Below are 9,587 nucleotides of genomic sequence, written 5' to 3'. Positions count from 1 at the left end.
AAACCATAAAACTGAGGGATATGGTGGAAGGGTAGACGTGGCAGGTAGCGCTGGTGGAGAATTTGTCACCGAAAGGGTTTGTGCCCCAACATTGCTGACTTGTCAAAACTATAATAATGGCTTTTTTAAAAAAAGGGTCAACGTGTGGAAATGGCCCTTTTGGACAGTGTGGAAAATAAATGTTTTTTGGAGGGGGAGGTTTCCTTTCAAATTTCACTTAAATTCTACTCAAAAGAAAAGGACAAAATGTCAAAAATCAAACAAAAAGATTCAAAATTTTCAAATGAAATGTCTCAATGGACCTGAACGGATAACCTGCCCCCCCCCCCCCCCCCCCCCCAGTTCACAAACATTATTGGGACTTGGGCTTTTTGGTTTTGCTTTGGGAAGAGAAAATGTTTCAAAATCTGGGAAAACTGTATGGGATACTGTATAGATAACATTGGTGCAATGTTCGGGGTGCTAAATCAAGCAACTGAAAAGAAGTCAGGGAATTCCAGAAGGTAATGCCACTCCAGCAATGGTAACCCAGCATTACAGTGTATTTTATAGTATGCGTTCAAAACAAAGACGAATAATACACGAAGGGGCTCTATGTCTCAATCCTTTCCATGGGGTCACAGTGCAAGAACTTCCTCCCGTATAGCAAAGATTGAACCAGGAGCTCTCTGCCTTTAGGAGTATGAGAATAGTAGGATGGTGTCAACCGTTGACACAAGTGTTCGCCATCTCCCTGGGAGTCATGACATCCCCCCCACCCCCGGCACCCATCCCAGGTTGCGAGCCGCTGCATTATGTTATTTCTCTGATGTGCAAAAAATAAAGAAATAAAAGGAATAGAAAATACTGCACATGCCAGAACCCCGGCTGATGTAAACTGGTGTTGCACCACGGGCATCAATGGGCCACACCCCTCCACTGGTGTAAATCAGTGTAGCCCCACTGAAATCAGTGGGTCGCAACTTCAGCGGGGGAAAATTGGCATAGCTTCCCTGAAGTCAGTGGAGCTACGGTGATTTGCACTAGCTGCCCATCTGGGCCCATAAGTGGAGAATGGTTGAGATAACGTTGCTGAGACAGCCTTGAGTGCCCTGAGTTTTGAGTCACAAGGCAGGTGAGGTAATGTATTACCTCGCCCACCTTGCCTCGCTAATATCCTGGGACCCATACGGCTACAACTACACTCCATTTTGATCTCGCAGCTTGGTTACTCCATTCGGGATATTTTATATGTATTTAGGCTGAGATTTTCCACAGCTGCCATTAAAATCAATGGAAACCGGGTGCACATGTCCCCTAGCTTGCTTTGAAATAGTTCAGTCTTCGTTTCTTTAGCGGGAACAAAGAAGGAGACACTCGCCTGGCAATTGACGCTGCTTTGACACTTTGCTGGCTCTGTGGAACTCGAAAAACTCTCTTATCTGCTGCTATTCTCATTGCATAGCGTATAAACTCTGATGGGTTTTCCAGAAGAATTTGTAAACCCTTTAAACCAGGTGCTACGCACATAGATCGGGGTGGCCAACCTGAGCCTGAGAAGGAGCCAGAATTTACCAATGTACATTGCCAAAGAGCCACAGTATCACGTCAGCAGCCCTGGATCAGCTCCCTGCGCCTCTCGCCCACCGGCAGCCCTGCCGATCAGCGCCCCCCACTCCCTCCCCGCACCTCCCGATCAGCTGTTTCCTGGCGTGCAGGAGGCTCTGGTGGGGAGCGGGGAGAAGCGAGGGCATGGCAGGCTCAGGGGAGGGGGTGGGAAGGGGTATAGTGGGGGCAGGGCCAGGGGTTGAGCGGTGAGCACCCCCCGGCACGCTGGAAAGTTGGCACCTGCAGCTCCAGCCCCGGAGTCGGGGCCTAGACAAGGAGCCGCATGTTAACCTCTGAAGAGCCGCATGTGGCTCCGGAGCCCCAGGTTGGCCACGCCTGATGCTTGAACTTGCATGGCGTTGACTAAGCACCTTCATCTTCCATTGACTTTAATGGGAGTTGTGGCTGCTCAGCGTTTTACGGGGTTGGGCCATAACGAGCTATGCCTATGTGTTAAGTGCACCTGTATTGCATTGCCATACCTGTAAAATTAAGGAAATCGTCTATTGAGTGTGTTTAGTAGGCCATTTTCAACTAGTCATGTCCCTGTTAAATTAAAACCATTACTCCGCCACACAATCAATCAAAGACATTAGTCCTTAATTAGGACAAACGCCTTTCCTAATTTTGCCATTCAAACTGCAGCCAGTTTTGCTGTAGCTTTGCCTAAATGGGATATTTTTAATCTCAAAAAACAACTGAAGACTTTTAATTGGCATTTTCTGGGATGTAGCTGGGGCGTCACCATGCAGCAGAAAGCGAAAAAGGGGCTCATTTTGGAAGGCGGTGAATGCTTTGTGAAGACAAGGGGGTTGGAACTGAAATCGGTTTGCAACATTATTTATGGCAGCTGCTAGAATGCAACCTGCTGATATTTTATACTTGGGTGTAGTCAATTGTTACCAGTTCTCTTTGGCTCTTTTAATCTAGATTTTCAGTGCACATGATAAGGAGGTTTAGCAATGGAAAACATCTTTCTCGGCTTTTTGCTCCAGGCTCCTCTTCCTGCAAGCCACCTGCATTGCTTTTGGATTCACAGTGGATTCAGCTGGTAAATTGAAAAAATAATTAATCTGGGTTTTGTCCAGTTTCATGCTGATATTCATGGGGGGGTGGAGGGGAGTGTTTTTAGACAGTATGTGCATTCCAGCTAATTCAAGAAGTATATGATTCATGCCAAATCTGTTTATACAGGCAGAGTGATCTCACAAGCACATACCCCTGGGAAACCTCCAGTCCTATTGTTAACATGGCTAAGTATCTGCAGACTGTAATAATGGGATTGTGCAACAATTAGGGATGAGTCCTGAATGGCAGTGAACACCCTGATCTTCCACTAACTTGCAGTGGGGGGACACCTGTAGTCCCAGAAAGAGTTTGTGTTCTGTATTGATGTGTGTTCATCTTTGTTTCTCTGTAACCTATTGAGTGAAATATTATTTGAAAAATAAAATGAAACGCTAAATGTCTAATTTTTTTTTATGAGAGACAAGGCGGGTGAGGTAATATCTTTTATTGGACCAGTTTCTGTTGGTGGAAGAGACAAGGTTTTGAGCTATACAGAGCTCTTCTTCGGGTCTGGGAAAGGTAATCACAGCTAAATACAAGGTGGAGCAGACTGTTAAGTATAAGGAGTTAACATATGTTGCAAGAAACCATTCAAAACGAACTGGGCAATTAACACCTCTGCAGTCATAGGGCAAAGAGTAAGGCAATGTCTACACTTGCCATTTAAAGCGCAAAAAGTCCCTTTTTTGCGCTAAAACCATGGGAGCGTCTACACTTGTTAACGACTTTTTTGCGGTGAAACTCAGAAGTTTCACCGCAAAAAGAAAACCACCTTCACGAGAGGCATACAGCTCTTTCCGCTGGTCTTTTTGCGCTGTTGTGAAAGTGAAGATACATTCTACCTGTGTAAACACCTTTTGGCCTTCGGAGGATATCCCACAGTTCCAAAAGTGACCACTCTGCCCAGCATCTCAGCTGCTCTGACGCCAGGTAAAGGGACATCCGCCCCTCCCCCTGTAAGCCCCAGGAAGTTTGAAACTCCCTTTTCCTTTGCTGGTAGATGTGGCGGGGAAAGCAGCCAGACAGCAGGGTTTTCTTTTTTAAAAATGCCACGAAAGAAACAAGGAAGTAATGGGGCGGCTGGGCTATGAAGCAGTGCACCACGGGGCACTGAGCAGGGACCCAGAATGCCTTCCGCTCATCCCCTTCTTTCCACAAGACCTAGCGAGAAAGCTGCACTTTGGGGTAGCTGCCCTACAACACTGCTCTTATCGGTGATGGAGGTACTGCTGGTGCAAACACTCTCTGAGGCCGGAGGAATTAAGTGAGTACACAAACCAGCGCTTTTCTTTCACCGGTTTCCTGTCATCGATGAAATGTACAGTGCAAAACCGCTGCAAGTGTAGACATACCCTTAGGCTAGAGCTACACTCCAGACCTTACAGTGGCACAGCTGTACCAGTGCAGCTGTAAGGTCTCCAGCGTAGCTGCTCTGTGCCGGCGGGAGAGAGCTCTCCCTCCGGCATAACTGAACCACCCCTCATGAGCCTGGTTTTTTTCACACCTGTGACTGACAAAAATTTTACTGACAAAAGTGCTAGACAAAAGCCTTTGTGGGTTACAAATTGTTGTAATGAGACATAAAACCAGGGTTTCTACTGAGTCCATCATTTCTGGTGTTTACCAGAATTATGAACATAAGAACATCCACACTGGGTCAGACCAATGGTCCACCAGCCCAGTATTCTCTCTTCCGACAGTGGCCAGTGCCAGGTGCCCCAGAGGGAATTAACAGAACAGGTGATCATCAAGTGATCCATCCCCTGTCGCCCATTCCCAGCTGCTGGCAAACAGAGGCTAGGGACAGCATCCTTGCCCATTCTGGCTAATAGCCATTGATGGACCGATCCTCCATGAACTTATCTAGTTCTTTTTTGAACCCTGAATTTCAGCTCCCAGGCTTGTCTTTTGAAGGTATTGGGCGGGCTTCCTTTGAGGACGAGGACTGAGAGGTCAGATATGGAGTGATCGCTTTGTGAAAAGTCGTCACCCGCCAGTGACAGCGTGTTTTTGTCTTTTACCATTTTCCTGTGCGAGTTCATTCGAGAGTGTAGCGACTGTCTCGTTCCACCCACATTGTCGTTGGGGCGTTTGGTGCACTGGATGAGGTCCGATTTTTGCACCTCTTATACTATAAAAGTGGACTTTTAAGTTAAGCAAGGGACAGATTCTGCAACCTTTACTCATGTGAGCAGCCCACTGGGACCTGATTCTCTTTACATTTACACATGATGCGCTTCTGGGCATGTGAACAAGTGCGCCTTTCAGAGGGAGATGCCTGTTTGATATTGAGTGAATCTCGTTTTAAGATAGGGTCTCCCCTCCCATTCCCCTGGCCTGTTCCAGCCTCTTTGTACCAGTCAGTTGCAATCAGTGGAGTTACAGCCATGTAAAACTGGTGTGAGAGGAGAAGCAGGCTTGTTGAGTTACAGGACGATTGCAGGACATGGCCCCAGAGCTATTATTCCCTTAGCCCAGATCCCGAAAACAGCCGTAGATCAAAGCACACAACAGAACCTTTAGTGCACTGTAGCAGGGTCCATGTGGCCAGTTAGTGCATGGCAAGCTAGTGCGTTGTAGATTGACACCCCAACTTGCCGTGCACTGAGTCTCCATGCAGACAAGCCCTCATATTGGTTGGTTATCTCATAGACTTGCCTTTGCACTAATATCGCCAATGAGTATGCCAGGATAGCAATGCAGGTGGCTCAATCGGGCGTTGCAGCTCTGAGGCCCAGTCCTGCAAACCTTTACTCATCCGAGTAGACTTATTCATAGTCCCAGAAACCATGAGTAAGGGATAGTCCCATAAGTAAGAGAATGCAGGATCAAGCCCAAAGGATATTTGATTTGCAGACAATATTCTGGGCCGGATTCTCATCTGACTTGCACTGAGGGTCATCTGTTGCACCTGTGCAGATGTAACCCACTGGTGAGCCTGTTACAGATCCCCCTCTTTGCTTGATCCACACAGGATCAAGTTGGTGTTGGTCCTGCTTTGAGCAGGGGGTTGGATCAGCTGACCTCCTGAGGTCTCTTCCAACCCTGAGATTCTATGATTCTATGATATGAGTCTATCATCACAGCAGCTTGTGTGCATAACAGCTCATCCTTTTAGCTCTGTAGGTCCCCAGTGCTTCGGCAAAGACAGCGGCCATCACTTGATAGATATAGAATGATATCAGGTCAGTTCTCTGTTCACTTATGCTGCTGACAGCCTATTGGTCCCTCATTGTAGTCACTTTGCACAACTGTGAATGACCACACAAACAGCACAACAGTGGAGAATCAAGACCTCAAGTTTAAATGGTTTCCTCCCCTGATGGGTGAAAAATAAGGAGCCCGAAGTAGTTTGTGACTGCATCCAGTCCCCCTGTACCTATGCATCTGCCAATCACCTACTGAAATCCCATAGACTTCTTTGAAAATCACAGCCCTCGATACCAAGCTGCACTTCAAAACTCACTGGTTACCCCCTTTTACTTTTGCAACATGTCTTTCTAGCGAAAGAACATACTAGCTGGGGTGGAGACTATTGCAAAAGAAAACTTTTCTAACCAACTTAAAAGGAAATAAATGAAACTTTCCATTCAGCATTTACCATAGGGCGGGGACGGTGTGGCTGTCACTCATCAGAAAGGAATTCCAAGAAGAAGCCACAGACAAAAGGCAAAAGTAATGTTCAAGGAGCTGCAGCCACAGGTTTGGGGTGACTGATCATGACAATGCAGCCCCCACCCTAGACTGTTGTCGAAACATTGTGTTTCTTAGTAGCTGGCTGGAGGAATTTAATATGCACACCACGTGAACGAATCCACCTTTCAGAAGCAGATGTCTGTTTTGCCATTGAACTCATCTGGTCTCAGAGGTGAGGTTCTCCTCACCCGCCCCTGGCCTGCTCCAACCTCTGTGGCTGCATCTACACTTGGAGCTAGGGGTGGGATTCCCCACTTGCGTACACATACGCCAGCTTTCATCGAGCTAGTGTGCCAAAGATAGTAACGTAGCTGTGGTAGCAGGAGCGGCCGCACAGGCTAGCCGCCCTGAGAGCAAACCCACCTGGACCCCTTGGGTACATACTCAGGCATCTAGCATACTTTTTTAGCCTGCTAGCTCAATGAGAACTAGAGCAAATATGTCTGCGAGCTGGGAATCTCACCCCTAGCTCCAAGTGTAGACATAACCTTAGTCCCAATCTATCCATGCAAAGGGAGCAGAGACTGGCCTGATCCCACCGGCTGAGAATTCCTCTTACCCAGGGGAAGTCTAAGTTGAAGCAGCGCTGGCCTGCTGGTTTCTCCACCACTTCTGCCTCTCAGCCCCAGCGGAGGGGTGAAACCAGAGCAGAGGCGCCGACTGCTGCTCACGCCTGTGTGTGCTCGACCCCCACTTGGCCCCCGGCCCCACCCAGGCTCCTCCCCTGCCCCGACCCCCATTCCAACGCCTTCCCCAAAGTCCCCGCCCTAACTCCGTCCCTTCCCTGCCCCTATTCAGACTCCTTTTCCAAATCCCTGCCCCAGCCCTGCCTCTTTCCCGCCTCCTCCCCTGAGCATGCCACGTTCCCACTCCTCCCCCCTCCCTCCCGGAGCTTCCTAAGCCACCAAATAGCTGAGATTCCATTTCAGAAATGTCCAGCTGGGACATTGTGATGATTTAGAAATGTTTTTTCAAAAAAAATTTTAGTTGAGAAAATTCAGAGGAATGCAGAATGGAGGACTGGAAGGGACCTCCAGGATCATTGAGCCCAACCCCTTGCTATCATAGAAAACCCTGTCATGAATCCCATTCATAAATGTATCATATTCTATCTTTAATGATTTGAAACCAATGCTTTTCTGTGAAAAGGTTTGGTTCCACCAGATCAGCATTTTTCTATAAAATATGTTTTGTCAAAAAATCCCTGACCACTTTGACTGGTAACCTTGGAGCCCCCATTCCCATCGCTAATATTCAACTAGTCTTTCATGGCTTCTCACGGGCTGGAGCAAGCACCTTTTGGGGATGGGCAATATTTTGAACCAACTACTTAGCATCAAGGACTATTCAAGTCCTTTCCCCCTTTTTGTCACGGAGAAGAAATTTGTTGTCTTAGCCATTGAGAATAGAGCAGGGTGACTGTCCCTGGAGCAGACTAAGATGAAAGAATTAGAACTGGTTGAAAATTTTCCATTTAAATATTTTTTGGATAGAAAATGCCTTTTCAATGTAATGGAAATTTCCACCAAAGCAAGTTCATGAGAACATAAGAACGGCCATACTGGGTCAGACCAATGGTCCATCTAACCCAGTATCTGTCTTCTAACAGTGGCCAGTGCCAGGTGCCCCAGAGGGAATGAACAAAACACTTGATGCCAGGTAATCATCAAGTGATCCATCCCCTGTCGCCCATTCCCAGCTTCTGGCAAACAGAGGCTAGGGACACCATCCCTGCCCATCCTGGCTAATAGCCATTGATGGACCGATCCTCCATGAACTTATCGAGTTCCTTTTTGAAGTTCAGTTTTCCTAGAAAAATTTCCAAAGCCGAAAAATTTGGAGTTTGGGGGTTTTCAAAGAAAATGACAAAACGTTTCTAATAAGCTTTGCTTCATTTAAACTTTTTTTTTTTTCAGATTTGGCTGGAAAATTATTTTTTTATGTCCTCTCGAAAAACGTCATTTCGCAACCCAGCTTCTTTAAAAAGTGTCTTAAATGAAGCAAAGTTTAATAGACACGCAAGAGAAGATCAAAGGAAAGATGATTGGTATAAGGCAGCTCTCCGTCAGAGACCACACCTAGGAATTTCATAGCGACAGCAGAGATGGGTCAATGGCTAAACTACTTACAGTTGCCATACAAGTGTGTGTGTCAGTCTTGCCTTCTGTTTCTTTGCATCACAGAAGCTCAGAGATCGAGTCTGTCTGTGAGACTCCACCCTTGCTCCAGGACAGATCATGCCTCCAAAATCCAGGTAAGAATCCGTTCATCCAAGCATGGATCTTACCCCTCCTGCAGGGAAAGGGAGGTCAGACAATTTCACAGTACAACCTCCCTCTGTCTCATGCCTTGAGGGGCGTTCTCCGTTGGGTCAGGGTTGCATGGATTGGAAGGGAGATGGAAGAGTGGTTGGGCTGGGTTTGGGCAGTGAGACACGCATTGCCCCCTCCTGCTTTCCCTGTAGCAATTAGAGAGAGAAGGGAATACAGCCTGGGGGGCTCCCTTTTACTGGGGAAGAGCCCTTTAAAGGTGGTAGGGACCTGGGCAGGGGCAATCATGGCAGGAGGCCAGGTCTCCAAGCCATTGGTACTGCCAGGGAGTGGGAGGGCTATGTGACAAGCTCCTGAGCAGCTGGAGGATGCACATGACCTCAGAGGGTCGTAGGGCCAAAAAACCTCCTTCTCTGAAGGAACAAACTGGGATGAAATCCACGAGGGCGTTACCATGGGACAGGGCGATCCACTCATTTGCTAGCATGTCCCCGCCCGCCAGCGGTACCCGGAGGCCACTCATGCTCTTAGATTGCTTTGAAGTGTAGGTGTGACTTGCTCTCTCCATGACATGTTCTCCTGAGGCAGCAATCTTCGCTGGCACGTAGCCTCCTGTGGGGTAACTTGCCTCTGTCTCTTCGCCCCTCTTCAGAACCACAGGTTTTATTCATGGCCACCATACTGCAGATCTGCAGTCTCAGTTCCTCCTTCGTAGATTGTAATATTTCAGAGGCTCCTTTGAACCACCTCCGTTGATCTGCTCTAAGAATTATTTGTGGGGATTTCTCTGGCCTGGGTTATGCAGGAGGTCAGACTGGATGATCACAGGGACTTCTGGCCTTGGAATCTATGCATCTAGAAGCCTGTATAACGATTAGCTGAGTGTTCCCATTATCCTAGTCTGTGTACAATGTATTAGACTCTACAGGCTTGATTCCCGGCTTCTGACTCCCAGTGACAACCAGA

Source organism: Natator depressus, chromosome 20 (assembly GCF_965152275.1).
Source record: "Natator depressus isolate rNatDep1 chromosome 20, rNatDep2.hap1, whole genome shotgun sequence".
NCBI classification, from domain to species: Eukaryota; Metazoa; Chordata; order Testudines; family Cheloniidae; genus Natator; species Natator depressus.
The sequence above is the reverse complement of the archived record's forward strand: the minus strand, read 5'-3'. Positions refer to the sequence as shown.